Source organism: Tachypleus tridentatus, chromosome 11, assembly GCF_004210375.1.
Source record: "Tachypleus tridentatus isolate NWPU-2018 chromosome 11, ASM421037v1, whole genome shotgun sequence".
NCBI lineage: Eukaryota > Metazoa > Arthropoda > Merostomata > Xiphosura > Limulidae > Tachypleus > Tachypleus tridentatus.
Genome location: NC_134835.1, coordinates 23,082,447 through 23,104,909, shown reverse-complemented (window position 1 = coordinate 23,104,909; position 22,463 = coordinate 23,082,447). Strand labels below are relative to the sequence as shown.

General features: G+C 34.8%; 1 pseudogene across 1 annotated transcript in view; it reads left to right on the top strand.

Annotated features, from left to right (window-relative positions):
* The window catches only part of LOC143231316 (ras-specific guanine nucleotide-releasing factor 2-like), a 128,777-nt pseudogene that overhangs the window by 84,596 nt on the left and 21,718 nt on the right, over positions 1–22,463 (top strand). Inside the window, exons 6-14 of the transcript XR_013016876.1 lie at positions 1,644–1,793; positions 1,965–2,044; positions 2,994–3,187; positions 14,589–14,699; positions 15,450–15,567; positions 16,827–16,969; positions 17,979–18,060; positions 19,842–20,050; positions 20,490–20,572. The product of XR_013016876.1 is annotated as a ras-specific guanine nucleotide-releasing factor 2-like (transcript). The remainder of the gene's footprint in view (positions 1–1,643; positions 1,794–1,964; positions 2,045–2,993; positions 3,188–14,588; positions 14,700–15,449; positions 15,568–16,826; positions 16,970–17,978; positions 18,061–19,841; positions 20,051–20,489; positions 20,573–22,463) is intronic.

Genomic DNA, 22,463 nt, shown 5'->3' with positions numbered 1-22,463 from the left:
AGTAGCCCAAGAGTTGGCGGTGGGTGGTGATGACTAGCTGCCTTCCCTCTAGTCTTACACTTCTAAATTAGGGACGGCTAGCACAGATAGCCCTCGAGTAGCTTTGTGCGAAATTGAAAAACAAACAAACAAACAAACTCTCTCGCCCCGCTGTCGGTGACACAGTGGTGTCTGTGGACTTCTAGTTTTGGTATCCGTGATGGGCATAGCACACGTAACTCTTAGTGTAATTTTAGGCTTAGTCACAAACAAACAAATTATATTCCACCCACTAATTTTATTCTGCACGTTGTTTAAAGTCCCATGACAACATACATTTGTGTGAGACGTTATTATTCTTGTGTTGCTACTTATTGTTTACCTGTATAATAAAAAAGCACGTTGATTGTGAAGCAGATCGCTCGTGTATGCGTGCTAGCTCACGTAGAAACCCATTATTCTCAATGGCCAATTGTACAGCGGTAATTTTACGTTCATTACGAGTGCAAAACTACAACTTTCGTAACGTTAGCTTTAAAGAGAATTACTTCAATAATAGTGGTTTATAAATGAAGCAATACTATTGAATTTCAATACAAACATCAACAGGTGTCTAAAAATCGACAATTACGCTTAATATTTAAAGACACTTGTCACACGAAGTTTACTGTTCCGTTATTGGTGGTAATGGACCTGATGCTTTGGTAGTACTTGGTAGAGTAAAAAAGATTTAATACCATAATGGTAAGAAAAGAAACAATAAATGAAATAATGACAATCGAAGACATATAATTTTTACACTTCTTGATATAACAGTTTTAAAATTTCCCTATTTTATAAAGTTGTTTTGCCAAGAACTCGATGCAGAATTTTTTGTTTTGTTTTGGAATTTCGCACAAAGCTACTCGAGGGCTCTCTGTGCTAGCCGTCCCTAATTTAGCAGTGTAAGAATAGAAGGAAGGCAGCTAGTCATCACCACCCACCGCCAACTCTTGGGCTATTCTTTTACCAACGAATAGTGGGATTGGCCGTCACATTATAACGCCCCCACGGCTGGGAGGGCGAGCATGTTTGGCGCGACAGGGATGCGAACCCGCGACCCTCAGATTACGAGTCGCACGCCTTAACGCACTTGGCCATGCCGGGCTCAGACCACGAGGCAGAAAAAAACATTTCTATATCTTAGTCGAAGATGGCGATTATTTACTAAGACAAAGTGTTTTTAAAGGAGATGCTGTCTACATAGATTTATTTAGTTTACATTAATTCCGTATTTTTACGCTTCTTTAATTTAAATAAAAACAACAACTTCATATTCTGCTAAGTAGCCCTTTGTTTTATGTATGTTCAACTACATTATTTAAGAAACCTATTTATTTAAAACCTTTATTAGGTATATACTTCTATAATACTGCATATGTTAAAAAGAAAATATTTGGGTTTTGACTCATGTGGCACAACAAAGGATTCATAAAATTTGATCCCGTCTACATGCATTACTTTTTTTCTCTAAATAATGTTTTAGTATCCAAATAATTTTTGTACACACATTGAACGTGAAGGACCAGTTTATTCCGTAATACATTTTATAAAGTCTTTTTCCTTTAATAAAATTGTTAACGTTGTCTTGTTGGACCTCTATAATACCGAAATTTATTATTTAGTCTAGTGTTTCGGATGGTGGAAGCAGAGGAAGACTATTTGGAACAGTTGCAGATGCTGGTCTCTTTCTTCTTGCGGCCTTTCAAGATGGCGGCCAGTTCTCAGAAGCCGCCATGTTCTCACGATGAGGTTAACTCAATCTTTCTTAACAGGTAATCCTAAAAATAGCAAACATTAATGTTATTCCATGAGAACACTAGGTGATTGTCGAGTACACCTTACTGTAGTCGCACTAAAGACGGTAAACATGTATTTTAACACTATATGATTATTCAATTAACTTGTATACTGTCTAAATTAATAATTCTTGTTATTGGAAACAGTGAAACAGTGATGTTCCTACATCAGATCTTCCTGAAAGGTCTCACATCTCGAATGGAAAGCTGGCCTACTTTAGTGTTAGGTAAGAATATCTTGAATTGTATCTAAACAATATCCACTTCATTTATTTAGTGTTAGTTATACTCAACACTATAAAATCATTTGGATTAACGAAAACTTTGGTCGTCTAGTAGCATGACTGTTAACAAACGTACGACTTAGAGCGTTCACATTATCCTGTACGTGTTTATTCATGAATAAAGAGGTAAACCACATTAACCTGTGTGTGTTTGAACGATTAGATAATTATAGAACCCAGAGAAGAAAAAAGTAAAATGTTTCGAAATAATAAATAAAAGTTAATTTAATATTTGACGAATAAAATAAATAGAAACTTAGTTTTGTTCATTGGAATGACCACTTCATCATCTATGGACATTACTACGTCACACAGGTTAAAGATTATCAAACAGTGGCTTTATTTACATGTCATTGAAAATGAAATACAAACATGGAATTTAATATCAACTGTAAAAAACAAATTACAGAGACAAAGTACATTAGATTTATTATTGTTGTTCGTTTCAAATAGAAGTGAAAAACGTCACGTTTTATTTTTCCAACAGCCAGAATGTAAACATGAACTGTCTTGTAATTAACTTAATAGTACAATGATATTAAACGTATAATTACCATATATATTAATTAAACGCTGCTAAACAGCCACAAATCATGGTTTGCGAACGTCATGCGCGTGAATGTGTCACGAATTGCTGACGAAGGTGGTTGGTTCGTCACACTACGGAGGGGTTGGGTGATAATTTTTGGAGGACGTTTAGAATGAAACTAAAATTATGTACTATTAAAATAAGTAACTGAGTCGGCGCAATCGGTTATAATTGAAGTTTCGCTAAGGATTACATTGTGTTTAGTTGTTCTATATGATAGCATGGTGTATTAATTAAACTTTAAAGCATGTAAAATATATTTCACCAGTGATGATTCAAACAACATTTACGATACTCCTGTAGGTGACCTGTTTGACATGTTGTTACCGATGCTGACAATTTATCAAGAGTACGTTCGTAACCATCACTATAGCCTTCAAGTTCTCGCGGAATGCAAACAGAGGGAAAAGTTCAACACTATTCTACATCGCCTTGAGGAAAAATCTACCTTACAGGGGAGAACTCTGGAAACCTTCCTCACTTACCCCATGCACCAGGTAGGGTTACTGTGACAACACCGAAAATTAAACAGAATTGGTAATATTACAGCTAGGATAAAGTAAAACACGTATACAGTAACCTCAGTCAGATCATTGTTCACCCGTCATGTGACTTGGAATGTAGCTTCATTCAACTTACCCTTGTAAATGGACATTTTGGTTTTTACAGTTTTATATGGAATGTGGTCATCATAAACAGCACAGACATTATAGCATTGAAAGTGTATGTTTAAATTAGTGTTGACAGAGTTAGTTTCAACCATTCTTGGGAGTACTGACAATATCCTGAGTTAGTTTCAACCATCCTTGGGAGTACTGACAAGATCCTGAGTTAGTTTCAACCATCCTTGGGAGTACTGACAAGATCCTGAGTTAGTTTCAACCATCCTTTGGAGTACTGACAAGATCCTTAGTTAGTTTCAACCATCCTTGGGAGTACTGACAAGATCCTGAGTTAGTTTCAACCATTCTTGGGAGTACTGACAAGATCCTGAGTTAGTTTCAACCATCCTTTGGAGTACTGACAAGATCCTGAGTTAGTTTCAACCATCCTTTGGAGTACTGACAAGATCCTTAGTTAGTTTCAACCATCCTTGGGAGTACTGACAAGATCCTGAGTTAGTTTCAACCATTCTTGGGAGTACTGACAAGATCCTGAGTTAGTTTCAACCATCCTTTGGAGTACTGACAAGATCCTGAGTTAGTTTCAACCATCCTTGGGAGTACTGACAAGATCCTGAGTTAGTTTCAACCATTCTTGGGAGTACTGACAAGATCCTGAGTTAGTTTCAACCATCCTTTGGAGTACTGACAAGATCCTGAGTTAGTTTCAACCATCCTTTGGAGTACTGACAAGATCCTGAGTTAGTTTCAACCATCCTTGGGAGTACTGACAAGATCCTGAGTTAGTTTCAACCATCCTTGGGAGTACTGACAAGATCCTGAGTTAGTTTCAACCATCCTTTGGAGTACTGACAAGATCCTTAGTTAGTTTCAACCATCCTTGGGAGTACTGACAAGATCCTGAGTTAGTTTCAACCATTCTTGGGAGTACTGACAAGATCCTGAGTTAGTTTCAACCATCCTTTGGAGTACTGACAAGATCCTTAGTTAGTTTCAACCATCCTTGGGAGTACTGACAAGATCCTGAGTTAGTTTCAACCATCCTTGGGAGTACTGACAAGATCCTGAGTTAGTTTCAACCATTCTTGGGAGTACTGACAAGATCCTGAGTTAGTTTCAACCATCCTTGGGAGTACTGACAAGATCCTGAGTTAGTTTCAACCATTCTTGGGAGTACTGACAAGATCCTGAGTTAGTTTCAACCATCCTTTGGAGTACTGACAAGATCCTGAGTTAGTTTCAACCATCCTTTGGAGTACTGACAAGATCCTGAGTTAGTTTCAACCATCCTTTGGAGTACTGACAAGATCCTTAGTTAGTTTCAACCATCCTTGGGAGTACTGACAAGATTCTGAGTTAGTTTCAACCATTCTTGGGAGTACTGACAAGATCCTGAGTAGTTTCAACCATCCTTGGGAGTACTGACAAGATCCTGAGTTAGTTTCAACCATCCTTGGGAGTACTGACAAGATCCTGAGTTAGTTTCAACCATCCTTGGGAGTACTGACAAGATCCTGAGTTAGTTTCAACCATCCTTTGGAGTACTGACAAGATCCTTAGTTAGTTTCAACCATCCTTTGGAGTACTGACAAGATCCTGAGTTAGTTTCAACCATCCTTTGGAGTACTGACAAGATCCTTAGTTAGTTTCAACCATCCTTGGGAGTACTGACAAGATCCTGAGTAGTTTCAACCATCCTTGGGAGTACTGACAAGATCCTGAGTTAGTTGCAACCATTCTTGGGAGTACTGACAAGATCCTGAGTTAGTTTCAACCATACTTGGAAGTATTGAAAAACTCCCGAATTAGTTTCAACCATTCTTGGGAGTACTTACAAACCCCTGAGTTGGTTTCAACCACTTTCTACCGAATAGTTTTTCGGGCAACTTTGGTGACTGAAATCTCTTGATGGAAATGACATTTTTCTGTATCTCACGCAGATGCTTCAAGGAATTAAAGTTCGGTAAACGTGTTAGCTATTCTGATCTACCAGTTGTTTGTTTGTTTTTGAATTTCTCCCCACGAGGGCTATCTGCGCTAGCCGCCCCTAATTTAGTAGTGTAAGACTAGAGGGAAGGCAGCTAGTCATCACCACCCACCGCCAGCTCTTGAGCTACTCTTTTACCAACGAAGACTGGGATTGATCGTAACATTATAACACCCCCACAGCTAAAAGGACGAGCATGTTTGGTGTGACGGGGCATTCGACCGATGTATTTTTTCCTCAAGAAATGCATTGTAAACCCGTGTTAAAAACAACACAGCTTGTGGAACCTGAGTCTGGTGTTGAAATGGCTGTGTGAAAGTTCAACTTCACAATAATTCAAACCAGTAGAAGAGAACACAGGTTTACTGTTTCATGCCTAATCTTTGTCTAGGATTTTGTAAATTAAAAGTGAAACTGTGTGTAAGAACAATTTTAAAATTACCTCAGATGAAGAACGTTGAATGAATGGTTAAAACCGACACTTGTTACAAAAGTATAACTTTACAACAAAAATACGCCTCTTCACAGCACAAAAACACGACTTCACAACAAAAAAATTCTGAACTCAAAACTGCACGCCATTTATGTTATTGGAGAGAACAGAAACACATACATGTATGTTGTTATTTGTGTTGTAGCTTCCACAAATTTGTGTTTTGGGAAAACAATTTGCATTGCTATTAAATTACAATTTACAATACAATCATTTTGTTTCAGTATATATTGATTAGTTTGGCATTTTGGAATGGGTGCTAACACCCATTAGGGTTAAGTAAAATTGTAGGATGTGGTATTATTCCACAGTAAGTTTAACAAGGGTTATTCTTGTTCACACCATACGTCCACCACCCATCACAGGGTGGATCAATCTCCGGGTTCTCCCCAAATGTCTGTTTTCTCAGTGCAGGGTGTAGTACGTATTATTCATAGTGCGAAGAGATTTGTTGTTGATCCGATGGACATGCTCTTGACACCCTTTTCTTATTAAATGTTTTGTGTTTAGCTATGAAAATGATGTCACTACGTGTTTAACACACTGGTCCGTCCATTTGAGCAGAATCCCCAGCTAGGAGGGCGGTAAGTCTACAGATTTACAACGCTAAAATCAAGGGTTCGATTCCTCTCGATGAACACAACAGATAGCCCGATGTAGCTTTGCTGTAAGAAACACACACACTTTTTAAGACGTTCGTTAACAGTGTTCAGTTACTGCTGCGAACATTTAGATCAATCTCGAAACTGGTACCCTAAGATTGCATTGAGTCAGAAGTGGTGGGTAGTGCTCGTATTCTCATGTTTTGGATGTCTGCTTTGTCCAGGTATGTGAGCAATATTATTGTTTTGGAAGCACCTCTACATTTTACTAACGACACTTTGAGATACTTAGAACCGTGTTTCGCAACGGTTTGTGGTGATTAGCTGGCTATCAATTTGTCTTATCGCTCTACACATGAGAAAAACAAATCAAACGTCTTCTCTGAAGCGTATCCAGGGCTCATGCAAAGAAGGACACTTTGTTTCAAGTTAAGTACAAAGCAACATAATGTGCTATCTGTGTTCTGCCCACTATAGGTATCGAAACTCGCATTCTAGCGTAAGAAGTCCGCAAACATACCATTGTGCCACTGGAGGTTGGAGCGTTTTGAACTCTGTGATTCAGTTTTAAAGTGTTGTAACCGAGACACGATTAATAAGACAACTACACATGGTACACACTGAAGCTGGAGTTATTTGTATCTCAGATCACATGGCTGATTGTCAGATGCCAGATTTGTATAATAGTAAACTGAGTGTATGTTTTAAATGATTTTATAAAAGTGATTTTGTTTTCTTGATTTCAGTGATTGCGTTTTGAGCAGTGAACCACAACAAAGGAATAATTACACATCAGTGTAACCTAGCGGTAATAATAATAAACCTTCAACAATACATTACAGATACCGTGTAGTAACAATGGTTTGATATAATTACACATCAGTGTAACCTAGCGGTAATAATAATAAACCTTCAACAATACATTACAGATACAGTGTAGTAACAATGGTTTGATATAATTACACATCAGTGTAACCTAGCGGTAATAATAATAAACCTTCAACAATACATTACAGATACAGTGTAGTAACAATGGTTTGATATAATTACACATCAGTGTAACCTAGCGGTAATAATAATAAACCCTTCAACAGTACATTACAGAAACAATGTAGTAACAATGGTTTGATATAAGTACACATCAGTGTAACCTAGCGGTAATAATAATAAACCCTTCAAGAGTACATTACAGAAACAATGTAGTAACAATGGTTTGATATAATTACACATCAGTGTAACCTAGCGGTAATAATAATAAACCCTTCAACAATACATTACAGATACAGTGTAGTAACAATGGTTTGATATAATTACACATCAGTGAAACCTAGCGGTAATAATAATAAACCCTTCAACAATACATTACAGAAACAATGTAGTAACAATGGTTTGATATAATTACACATCAGTGTAACCTAGCGGTAATAATAATAAACCCTTAAACAGTACATTACAGAAACAATGTAGTAACAATGGTTTGATATAATTACACATCAGTGTAACCTAGCGGTAATAATAATAAACCCTTAAACAGTACATTACAGAAACAATGTAGTAACAATGGTTTGATATGATTACACATCAGTGAAACCTAGCGGTAATAATAATAAAACCTTCAACAGTACATTACAGATACAGTGTAGTAACAATGGTTTGATATAATTACACATTAGTGTAACCTAGCGGTAATAATAATAAACCCTTAAACAGTACATTACAGAAACAATGTAGTAACAATGGTTTGATATGATTACACATCAGTGAAACCTAGCGGTAATAATAATAAAACCTTCAACAGTACATTACAGATACAGTGTAGTAACAATGGTTTGATATAATTACACATTAGTGTAACCTAGCGGTAATAATAATAAACCCTTCAACAGTACATTACAGAAACAGTGTAGTAACAATGGTTTGATATAATTACACATCAGTGTAACCTAGCGGTAATAATAATAAACCCTTAAACAGTACATTACAGAAACAATGTAGTAACAATGGTTTGATATGATTACACATCAGTGAAACCTAGCGGTAATAATAATAAAACCTTCAACAGTACATTACAGATACAGTGTAGTAACAATGGTTTGATATAATTACACATCAGTGTTACCTAGCGGTAATAATAATAAACCCTTCAACAGTACATTACAGAAACAGTGTAGTAACAATGGTTTGATATAATTACACATCAATGAAACCTAGCGGTAATAATAATAAAACCTTCAACAGTACATTACAGATACAGTGTAGTAACAATGGTTTGATATAATTACACATCAGTGTAACCTAGCGGTAATAATAATAAAACCTTCAACAATACATTGCAGAAACAGTGTAGTAACAATGGTTTGATATAATTACACATCAGTGTAACCTAGCGGTAATAATAATAAACCCTTCAACAGTACATTACAGATACAGTGTAGTAACAATGGTTTGATATAATTACACATGAGTGTAACCTAGCGGTAATAATAATAAACCCTTCAACAGTACATTACAGAAACAATGTAGTAACAATGGTTTGATATAATTACACATCAGTGTAACCTGGCGGTAATAATAATAAACCCTTCAACAGTACATTACAGAAACAGTGTAGTAACAATGGTTTGATATAATTACACATCAGTGTAACCTAGCGGTAATAATAATAAAACCTTCAACAATACATTACAGATACAGTGTAGTAACAATGGTTTGATATAATTACACGTCAGTGTAACCTAGCGGTAATAATAAAAATAACTTCAACAATACATTACAGAAACAGTGTAGTAACAATGGTTTGATATAATTACACATCAGTGTAACCTAGCGGTAATAATAATAAACCTTCAACAATACATTACAGATACCGTGTAGTAACAATGGTTTGATATAATTACACATCAGTGTAACCTAGCGGTAATAATAATAAACCTTCAACAATACATTACAGATACAGTGTAGTAACAATGGTTTGATATAATTACACATCAGTGTAACCTAGCGGTAATAATAATAAACCTTCAACAATACATTACAGATACAGTGTAGTAACAATGGTTTGATATAATTACACATCAGTGTAACCTAGCGGTAATAATAATAAACCCTTCAACAGTACATTACAGAAACAATGTAGTAACAATGGTTTGATATAATTACACATCAGTGTAACCTAGCGGTAATAATAATAAACCCTTCAAGAGTACATTACAGAAACAATGTAGTAACAATGGTTTGATATAATTACACATCAGTGTAACCTAGCGGTAATAATAATAAACCCTTCAACAATACATTACAGATACAGTGTAGTAACAATGGTTTGATATAATTACACATCAGTGAAACCTAGCGGTAATAATAATAAACCCTTCAACAATACATTACAGAAACAATGTAGTAACAATGGTTTGATATAATTACACATCAGTGTAACCTAGCGGTAATAATAATAAACCCTTAAACAGTACATTACAGAAACAATGTAGTAACAATGGTTTGATATAATTACACATCAGTGTAACCTAGCGGTAATAATAATAAACCCTTCAACAGTACATTACAGAAACAATGTAGTAACAATGGTTTGATATGATTACACATCAGTGAAACCTAGCGGTAATAATAATAAAACCTTCAACAGTACATTACAGATACAGTGTAGTAACAATGGTTTGATATAATTACACATTAGTGTAACCTAGCGGTAATAATAATAAACCCTTATCAGTACATTACAGAAACAGTGTAGTAACAATGGTTTGATATAATTACACATCAGTGTAACCTAGCGGTAATAATAATAAACCCTTCAACAGTACATTACAGAAACAGTGTAGTAACAATGGTTTGATATAATTACACATCAGTGTAACCTAGCGGTAATAATAATAAACCCTTAAACAGTACATTACAGAAACAATGTAGTAACAATGGTTTGATATGATTACACATCAGTGAAACCTAGCGGTAATAATAATAAAACCTTCAACAGTACATTACAGATACAGTGTAGTAACAATGGTTTGATATAATTACACATCAGTGTTACCTAGCGGTAATAATAATAAACCCTTCAACAGTACATTACAGAAACAGTGTAGTAACAATGGTTTGATATAATTACACATCAATGAAACCTAGCGGTAATAATAATAAAACCTTCAACAGTACATTACAGATACAGTGTAGTAACAATGGTTTGATATAATTACACATCAGTGTAACCTAGCGGTAATAATAATAAAACCTTCAACAATACATTACAGAAACAGTGTAGTAACAATGGTTTGATATAATTACACATCAGTGTAACCTAGCGGTAATAATAATAAACCCTTCAACAGTACATTACAGATACAGTGTAGTAACAATGGTTTGATATAATTACACATGAGTGTAACCTAGCGGTAATAATAATAAACCCTTCAACAGTACATTACAGAAACAATGTAGTAACAATGGTTTGATATAATTACACATCAGTGTAACCTAGCGGTAATAATAATAAACCCTTCAACAGTACATTACAGAAACAGTGTAGTAACAATGGTTTGATATAATTACACATCAGTGTAACCTAGCGGTAATAATAATAAAACCTTCAACAATACATTACAGATACAGTGTAGTAACAATGGTTTGATATAATTACACGTCAGTGTAACCTAGCGGTAATAATAAAAATAACTTCAACAATACATTACAGAAACAGTGTAGTAACAATGGTTTGATATAATTACACATCAGTGTAACCTAGCGGCAATAATAATAAAACCTTCAACAGTACATTACAGAAACAATGTAGTAACAATGGTTTGATATAATTACACATCAGTGTAACCTAGCGGTAATAATAATAAACCCTTCAACAGTACATTACAGATACAATGTAGTAACAATGGTTTCATATAATTACACATCAGTGTAACCTAGCGGTAATAATAATAAAACCTTCAACAATACATTACAGATACAGTGTAGTAACAATGGTTTGATATAATTACACATCAGTGTAACCTAGCGGTAATAATAAAACCTTCAACATTACATTACAGAAACAGTGTAGTAACAATGGTTTGATATAATTACACATCAGTGTAACCTAGCGGTAATAATAATAAACCTTCAACAATACATTACAGAAACAATGTAGTAACAATGGTTTGATATAATTACACATCAGTGTAACCTAGCGGTAATAATAATAAACCCTTCAAGAGTACATTACAGAAACAATGTAGTAACAATGGTTTGATATAGTTACACATCAGTGAAACCTAGCGGTAATAATAATAAAACCTTCAACAATACATTACAGATACAGTGTAGTAACAATGGTTTGATACTATTACACATCAGTGTAACCTAGCGGTAATAATAATAAACCCTTCAACAGTACATTACAGAAACAATGTAGTAACAATGGTTTGATATAATTACACATCAGTGTAACCTAGCGGTAATAATAATAATCCCTTCAACAGTACATTACATATACAGTGTAGTAACAATGGTTTGATATAATTACACATCAGCGTAACCTAGCGGTAATAATAATAAACCCTTTAACAGTACATTACAGAAACAATGTAGTAACAATGGTTTGATATAAGTACACATCAGTGTAACCTAGCGGTAATAATAATAAACCCTTCAACAGTACATTACAGATACATTGTAGTAACAATGGTTTGACATAATTACACATCAGTGTAACCTAGCGGTAATAATAATAAACCCTTCAACAGTATATTACAGATACAGTGTAGTAACAATGGTTTGATATAATTACACATCAGTGTAACCTGGCGGTAATAATAATAAACCCTTCAACAGTACATTACAGAAACAATGTAGTAACAATGGTTTGATATAATTACACATCAGTGTAACCTAGCGGTAATAAAAAAAACCCTTCAACAGTACATTACAGAAGCAGTGTAGTAACAATGGTTTGATATAATTACACATGAGTGTAACCTAGCGGTAATAATAATAAACCCTTCAACAATACATTACAGAAACAACGTAGTAACAATGGTTTGATATAATTACACATTAGTGTAACCTAGCGGTAATAATAATAAACCCTTGAACAGTACATTACAGAAACAATGTAGTAACAATGGTTTGATATAATTACACATCAGTGAAACCTAGCGGTAATAATAATAAACCCTTCAACAGTACATTACAGATACAGTGTAGTAACAATGGTTTGATATAATTACACATCAGTGTTACCTAGCGGTAATAATAATAAACACTTCAACAGTACATTACAGAAACAGTGTAGTAACAATGGTTTGATATAATTACACATGAGTGTAACCTAGCGGTAATAATAATAAACCCTTCAACAATACATTACAGAAACAACGTAGTAACAATGGTTTGATATAATTACACATTAGTGTAACCTAGCGGTAATAATAATAAATCCTTATCAGTACATTACAGAAACAGTGTAGTAACAATGGTTTGATATAATTACACATCAGTGAAACCTAGCGGTAATAATAATAAACCCTTCAACAGTACATTACAGATACAGTGTAGTAACAATGGTTTGATATAATTACACATCAGTGTTACCTAGCGGTAATAATAATAAACACTTCAACAGTACATTACAGAAACAGTGTAGTAACAATGGTTTGATATAATTACACATCAGTGTAACCTAGCGGTAATAATAATAAACCCTTCAACAGTACATTACAGAAACAATGTAGTAACAATGGTTTGATGTAATTACACATCAGTGTAACCTAGCGGTAATAATAATAAACCCTTCAACAGTACATTACAGAAACAATGTAGTAACAATGGTTTGATATAATTACACATCAGTGAAATCTAGCGGTAATAATAATAAAATCTTCAACAGTACATTACAGATACAGTGTAGTAACAATGGTTTGATATATGCGTGCCAATTTAAACTTCACAAAGTTGTTTTGATTTTAATAATGGTAAATCAGCTTTCTAGATTTCGAAAATAATTTCAGTTTTTCCCGTCACGTAAGGATTTCTTACATAAAGAAACATTAACAAATTATTATTTCGTTTACTACTCTGAACATGTTATGTGAAACATTTTAGAAATCATAGCGTTAAATGTTACAAAAACGAGAATTTAAATCAAAACTAGGATGAATTTGTGTAATGTATTATAGTCGAATAGCAGAATACTTGGCACGGAATGGCCAGGTGGGGTAAGGCGTTCGACTCGTAATTTGGGCCTAGCGCGTTAAGGCGTGCTTTTCGTAATCTGAGGATCGCGGGTTCGCGCCCGAGTCGCGCCGAACATGCTCTCTCTCCCAGCCGTGGGGGCGTTATAATGTGACGGTCAATCCCACTATTTGTTGGTAAAAGAATAGCCCAAGAGTTATTGGTGGGTGGTGGTGACGAGCTGCCTTCCCTCTAGTGTTACACTAATAAACTAGGGACGACTAGCGCAGATAGCCCTTAAGTAGCTTTTGCGAAATTCAAAAACAAACAAGCAGAATACTCCATAATGGCTTATGAAATATTTTTCAGTCAAAAGTAAACGGTTCCTTCTGGATTGTGAAATTATGATGCCTCCAAGTGTGAAAAGACGTAAATATTCAGAGAGAATGTAACGTTCACACACGGTTAAATTGTGTAGAGAATTTGGTGTGAAAATATAGATTGGTTTTGTTTTGAATTTCGCGCAAAACTACACGAGGGCTGTATGCACTAGCCGTTCCTAATTTTGCAATGTAAGACTAGAGGGAAGACAGGTAGTCATTACCACCCACCGCCAACTCTTGGGCTACTCTATTACAAACGAATAGTGGAATTAAGCGTCACTTATAACGCCCCCACGGCTGAAAGGGCGAGCATGTTTGGTGTAACAAGGATTCGAACCTGTGATCCTAGGATTATGAGTCGAGTGCCTTAACCACCTGGCCATGCCGGGCCTTGTGAAGATACAGAACTCGATGTGAAGGTATGGAAAATATAGAATATCGTGTGAAATAATACAATGGAATTTGAGAGCAGGGAATAAGGTGTGAGAGATTGCAAATTTATGTATAATTCTTTATTGAAGCATTGGCTCGTGTTAGTAAAATGTGTGTATATTTTTCAATACTATATCTATTGTTATGCTAGCGAACCCTCAGCATTATTAAGCCTAAAAAAAGCTGTCCATGTTCTTTGTAGATTCCTCGCTATATCATCACCCTACACGAACTCCTCGCTCATACCCCACATAACCACGTGGAAAGGAAAAGTTTGGAGACCGCTCGTACCAAACTAGAAGACCTTTCTCGGGTAACATTACTTGTTTCTGTGTTGTAACATCAATGAGTCTTAAGTGTGCTCGTGATAAAGTTAGATAACTTACGTTTCTTATTTCAGTTTTCACCCAGAAGGTGACAAATCGGTATTTACGTTGTTTTTAAGTTTTAGATAAGTAATAGAAGCGGCTAAAAAATTAATTTGAGGCAGAGCATGTAATATAAAGTATTTACACGAAGTTAATGTATGGTCCTATTTAGAAAACTTCACGTGATGACTGTATTTTATAATATAAATTATTTACACGAAGTTAATGTATGGTCGTATTTAGAAGACTTCACGTGATGACTGTACTTTATAATATAAAGTATTTACACGAAGTTAATGTGTGGTCCTATTTAGAAAACTTCACGTGATGACTGTATTTTATAATATAAATTATTTACACGAAGTTAATGTATGGTCGTATTTAGAAAACTTCACGTGATGACTGTATTTTATAATATAAATTATTTACACGAAGTTAATGTATGGTCGTATTTAGAAGACTTCACGTGATGACTGTATTTTATAATATAAAGTATTTACACGAAGTTAATGTGTGGTCCTATTTAGAAGACTTCACGTGATGACTGTATTTTATAATATAAAGTATTTACACGAAGTTAATGTATGGTCGTATTTAGAAAACTTTACGTGATGACTGTATTTTATAATATAAAGTATTTACACGAAGTTAATGTATGGTCCTATTTAGAAGACTTCACGTGATGTATTTTACAGCAAATGCATGATGAGGTAAGTGAAACGGAAAACATCCGGAAGAATCTAGCGATTGAAAGAATGATAAGTGGAGGATGTGACATTTTGCTAGATGTCAACCAGGTTTTTATTAGACAAGGTGAGGGTATTACTGAACATGTGATGTAAAATGTTACCTGTATATTTGTTAGACAAGGTGAGGGTATTACTGAACATGTGATGTAAAGTGTTACCTGTATATTTGTTAGACAAGGTGAGGGTATTACTGAACATGTGATGTAAAATGTTACCTGTGTATTTGTTAGACAAGGTGAGGGTATTATTAAACATGTGATGTAAAATGTTACCTGTATATTTGTTAGACAAGGTGAGGGTATTACTAAATACGTTTTGTAAAATGTTACCTGTATATTTGTTAGACAAGGTGAGGGTATTACTAAAACACGTGATGTAAAATGTTACCTATGAATTTGTTAGACAAGGTGAGGGTATTATTAAACATGTGATGTAAAATGTTACCTGTATATTTGTTAGACAAGATGAGGGTATTACTAAATACGTTTTGTAAAATGTTACCTATGAATTTGTTACACAAGGTGAGGGTATTATTAAACATGTGATGTAAAATGTTACCTATGTATTTGTTACACAAGGTGAGGGTATTACTACGTAGTGTGAAATGTAATCTAAGTGTTTGTTAGACAGTGTGAGTGTGTTACTAAATACGTGGTATAATATGTTACATATATATTTGTTAGACAAGGTGAGGGTATTATTATCATATGATATTGAATGTTATCTAGGTATTTGTTAGACAAGATGAGGGTATTTCTAAATACGTGGTGTAAAACGTTACGTATGTATTTGTCAGACAAGGTGAGGGTATTACTAAATATGTAGTGTAAACTTTTACCTATATATTTGTAAGACAAGGTGAGGGTTGGAACATTTGATATGAAAAGGTACCTAGATGAACTGGATATTTATATTTAGCGGATTAAATGAGTTTCGCCAATTAACAAATCTTATTGGATATTAACTACATATTTGTCGATTAGATAATTGTGGTCACAGAACAGCAGTTTGTTATTGGTTGTAGCCCAGAACAGCAGTTTGTTATTGGTTGTAGCCCAGAACGGCAGTTTGTTATTGGTTGTATTTAGAATATTGTGATATTTTTATGGTTGATGATTTCCGTTGTTTTGGTCGTATGTAAATATTTAGAACTAAGAATAAATGTTTAAAAGTAATTTATGTATATATGATTGGTATACGTAGAAAAGCGTTATAATGAAAATGAATTTCTTCAAAAGTAAAGCTTGAACGTCGACTAGTGTTAAGTTAGGTTTTCGTTATTATTGTAAAATGATATAATTTTCAAACTACCATTTTTTGCAGGAAGTGTTATTCGCAACCTAGGGACTGACAAATCCCGATTGCAGCGCCCTCGAGTGAGAGAATGCGTGCAGCAGTGTTTTCTCTTCACTAATCATATTTTGTTGTGCACTAGAACGTCATCTGGAAAATTACACTTGGTAGAGGTAGCATGATTGTGTTTACACGCCGCATGTGCTTATGTCAGTTTTTAGTTTAGCTTTTACATTCTAAAAATACTTCCAGATTTTGTGTTTGATGTCAGAGTTTGCATGCATCCTTAGTGTTATAAATAACAGAGGTAATTTGCTTTGCGAGTCTGTTGATCTTTCCGTCTGTTTTTAGGCCTGTATATCAGCCACTTTATTTATCTACTGGTTTGTTTGCTTCAATTATAAAATGATGATAAAGTTGTATGAACTATCTTTTGAAACCCTGAATGTAATCCGACACAGGATTATTTTAGTTATGTCATATAATTCTCATATTTTGTTTCATCCTTTTTGCAGTGTGGTTCGCACGAGAATTTGTAGTTTTTCTCGTTTGTTCCGAGTAGTTCATGTCTTCGTAATTTTGTCAGAATCTGCGATGAAAAACGGAAAGGAAGCAAATCTCTTTCATATGTTTGTATTTTTTAAGTTGTCTTACTTTCTATGTAAAAAGATCGAAATTAAGATTAATAAACTCATCTGTTTTCAGTTCTATTTCTTTTTTTGTCTGTTTGGGCCCGGCATGGCCAGGTGGTTAAGGCGCTCGACTCGTAATCCGAGGGTCACGCGTTCGAATCCTCGTCACACCAAACATGCTCGCGCTTTCAGCCGTGGAGGCGTTATAATGTGGCGGTCAATCCCACTATTCGTTGGTAAAAGAGTAGCCCAAGAGTTGGCGGTGGATGGTGATGACTAGCTGCCTTCCCTCTAGTCTTACGCTGCTAAATTAGGGACGGATAGCGCAGATAGCTCTTGCGCGAAATTCAAAAACAAACAAATCAAACTTTTACTTCTATACAAAGGATTGTTTTTTTAAATAACAATAAAAATATTGGTGAAAAGTAGATTTACAAAATGTTAAATATGTGATGACGTAATAGTTTCATTATACTCGAGTATTGTAGATATTTTTTTTTCTCCTGAGACGTATTTTTTATTTTATTAAGTTTGCATTTTGGTGTTTCAGAATGTTGGAAAGATTCCACTTGCTGATGCTACTCTCGTAGAAGATCCGAACGATCAGTTCCAGTTCACTGTGGAAGACGGTGGTAAGGACGTGCACGAGGTCTGATCAAAAGATTCTAAGACTTCTTCTGTTGCAGGTGCCAGTACAGAGGCAGTGAGCTTCACTGAAGTGTGTAGAAAGTTCAAATAGTGGTTTACCTTACGAACAAGCCATTTCTCCAGACCTTAAATCTGTGTTGCATAAAACGTGTTCAAAGACAGGCATATCTCTTGTCCCTGTTAATAAAAATGGACAGAAAGCAACGTGTTTGCGTCAAGTTTTGTGTGAAAAATGGTAAAGGAGGAAAGAAATCCACTGAATGTTAAGAACTGCTTTTGGTGATGACTGCTTAAGTAAGGATAGCGTTTATCAGTGGATAAAACGCTTCTAAGATGGCCGGATATTGGTCAAAGATGACCCACGTGCTGGACGACCGTCGATATCGTCCACTGATAAAACGGTTGCTAAGGTGAAAGAAGTGATAGACGATTAACTGTCCGTGAAATTTCTGATGAACTGGATATTTCACGTGGATCATGTCAGGCGAGCTGTGGGAGAATGGTCACTGGTTTCTTCATCATGACAACACGTGTTCACACACTGCTGTATCTGTTTAAGATTATTTTGGCAGAAAAAAAAAACATTCTTGTAATACCACACATCTTACCCCGTGTGATTTTTTTCTGTTCCAAAAAATCAAAATTAAGTTGAAAGGAAAGAGATTTGATGCCATTCCAACCATCCATAACAATATGAAAGCAGAACTTAGTCACATAACAACTGAAGACTTCCAGCATTGCTTCCGGAAACAGGAGGAATGTTGGAACAAGGGTGTATCAGCTGGGGGAGATTACTTTGAAGGGGGTAGCATATAATACTGATGTATGTACATTATTCTTCGGAATAACAGTGAAGTCTTAGACCTTTTTGATCACACCTCGTATATTCTGGAAAACGATGCTGCATCTACATATTAACTGTTAGCAAGTTTACAACAATTCTAAATTATAATGCAGCGATATTCATATTATTTGTAGAGGACTACCGCTTTTTTATTTATGTAAAATAAACTCAAGACTATTTGTGTAATGCTTTTATCGTTGGGTAGGTTACTTTAAGTTATTTTGTAAGCTAATACAAACTCCAGTCCATGTAACTATAATAAAATATTTTATTTGTCTTTTAACGTTTGCAACAGACTACTATCACTTCTATGCAGTTGTAGGCCTAACTTCAAAAACGTTTATATTCCAATAGAAGTACACTAGCTCAGATACGTCGCTAGGCGCTCGAAAACGGGGCCTGCGCCTCAGTTCTTTAAATACCTCTACTCGTACATCAAAGCTAATTTAATTGAGTAACTGAATAAACACGATAACTAACAACTACGTGTATTCTTCACTTTGACTGGCACTATTAATAGTTGAAAACTGACGCAATACTAAAAAAATATTCTTTATATATATAATGTAGCCTCTCAAAATCAAATTCATGAATATTCTAGGATTTTATAATTAATTTCATAAACTTACTAGATTTAACTGTCGCGTTCTCTCTAGCTGACATGTAAATTAAAATAATCTGTAAATTACAATACTATTTTTGTTACATCAAATATTAGAACGTACAGGTATTACTTTAAATCAACGTTAAGATCTGTAACATGTCACCTTATCAGAAAAATTTATCTTTTCCGTGTATTCAAATAAATTATTTTAGTAGTTAGTGTGAGAAGAAAGTTTGTTGTTAGATTACATTATTTAACTGTGTAAATCAGTGAAGTTGCCACAAAATCCAACAGGTGAATTTCTTGTCTTCATTCAGAAGGATCTCTTAGTTCTGCTTCGAGCCAGTCTAGTGGCCTCAGTGAAATTAGCAGTGTGGCGGCATCTAGTGGTGCTGGTGGGCAAAAAGATTATGGTGGACTAGATTTCAAGATTATTGTGGATATTAAGAACAGCCCACCGGTCACCATTCACCTTGTAGCTCCAACAATGCAAGAGAAAGCGGCATGGACCAGCGATATCAGTCAGGTAAATCAGACGTAGAATAATGGTTGTAAAGGAAATTACGTCAGTATTACGTCAAAGTGATGGAACTCTCATGATGTGGGGAAGAAAAGCTGTTGTCTCAACCCTACTGAACCAACAGTCACCGTTATCCGCTGTATCAAAGCATATGTTCCCGTTACTAAACGGTTACCTGAGTTCTGTAGAGCACGAAGGGTGTTGTCTGTTGTGTTATAGTTGAAAGATTGTTTCAGTATTATAGCAGCTGTTTCATGTTGAAATGTTTATTTATTAGCTGTTTTAAATTAAATAGATCTTGGATTTTCACGAATGAAATTTTTGTATAAACGATTTCTTATTCTTAATACGTTTTTTAATAAACATATCTAGCGAAGATGTTTAAGTCAGACAAACGAATGTGATAGTTTTCCAGAAGTTTTACGGTTTACTGTGTTTTCTTTAGTGTATTGACAACGTACATTTCAACGATTTGTTCCATGGAACCATGAGCGACTCCTCGTCAGTGACTATGCCCCATTCTATAAGGTAAAGCGACTTCCTTATTCCAGAAAAGACACCAGATGGTGACATAGCCGCCTAAGTATTTTTAGTCCTAACTGTTCTTAGGTTCGAAAATGTTAGTCTTGGTCTAATGTTAAAACAGTTCGTCTAAAAGACGCAAACGAAAAACGAAAAAGACAAAAACAATGATAATATTGTTTATAAGAAAAGAGTCGAGACGAAAACGTTTGTTTAAAAGCACAGCTAGTCGATATATTCTCTGCGCCGTGCCAAGTTAGGGTTCGAACTATTTATGTTGTAGTTTATAAACCCTCAGACTTATCGCCGATCCACTGTGCCTTCATTCGGTTTACTTTTTGTTAGTTTTCCTATAATTTTAAGTACATAAAATCACTTATAAATGCATAAGATAGCTTTAGGTTTAACACTTATTTGTGAGAAGTGCTAATAATTCCAATAAAGGTTAAATTTTATTATAAATGTCCAAATATTAGTTTCCATAAATGAATAATCAAAGAGTCACAAGTGTATTCAGGTAAAGCATCTGTATAGATAATAATTCTTTTTTTCTGTTTATAATTACTTTTTATTTGGTGATCGTTTGTTATATAAAAGAGAAATGATGTAGTCATAGCTGATATTAAGACACAACCTATAATATTTATTTTATTCTGTTACTACTGTAAATAATTTCTATTGTTTTTCATGCTAGTTTACTTAATATTAATTATTGTTTAAAGTTATGGTTAAATGTACAATAAACCTTCCAGTATAATACTATAAGTATAGTCAATAATGGATCCTCTACGGACTCAGGGGGTCATAAGAATATTTTATTCTTATTATTACTAACTCCCACAAGATGGTGCTTTAAGAGCTTTTGTTTGTTATTAGACACAAAGCTCCACAATTAACTGTGACCATTGCATGTATCGAAACCCAAATTATAGTGATATGAGCCTAGAGTCTTAATAGTAAGCCACTGAGGGCGCTGTAACAGCAAGGAAATAATAATAAGTGTACCGAACTTTCTGTACTGTATTTCACAGAAAATCTAATGTGTTAATATAAAAATTAAAATATCCGTTACTAAAAAATTGTCAAACTGTTTGTTACAAAGTGTCGTACTTGGTTTAATTTACATTGTCAAAATGATGATTTCTTTGTCTGTAAAGAGAAATCCTATTTTTAAGCACCTCTAGTAGGTTTCAATATCTGTGGTGGGCACGTTACAGGTAGCCCATTGTGTAGCTTTGTGCTTAGCTACAAACAAACAAAAACCAGTTCCTCTCGCATAAAGCTGCAACCTTTTTGATAAACAGACATTTTCCCACGTGTCTGTTAACTTGACCATTTCTGTATTTCAAGTAATTATCGTAGAAAACCTTTGACTGTACGTCTGTGACTCGAAATCAGAAATATTCAAATTAAAAATAACGTTAAATACAAATATCCAGTCTCATGAATGTTATTACAAATGGTAGGTATGTTGGTTCCAAGACATGTCGTGGTCAATATCCGGTTATGTTGTGCGCGCCCTCTGCGAGTTTAGACCTTTTCGCCCTTGGTTTCAAATGTTCCGCCAACCACAAGCACTCAAAGAATAATATGTTAATAATATAACAATGTTATTTAACACTTCAACTAGTAATTTAATGGTTATCCGCGTCCTATAGCTTTACTTGAATTAACAAGGTAAATATATGAATATGTATTTAGATATATATAAATTAACAATATCTTCGCTATAGTGCTTTTGGGCCCGTCATGGTCAGGTGGTTAAGGTACTCGACTTGTAATCTGTGGGTCGCGGGTTCTAATCCCCGTCACACCACATATGCTCAACCTTTCAGCCGTGGGGGCTTTATATAATGTGACAGTCAATCCCACTATTCGTTGGTACAAGCGTAGCCCA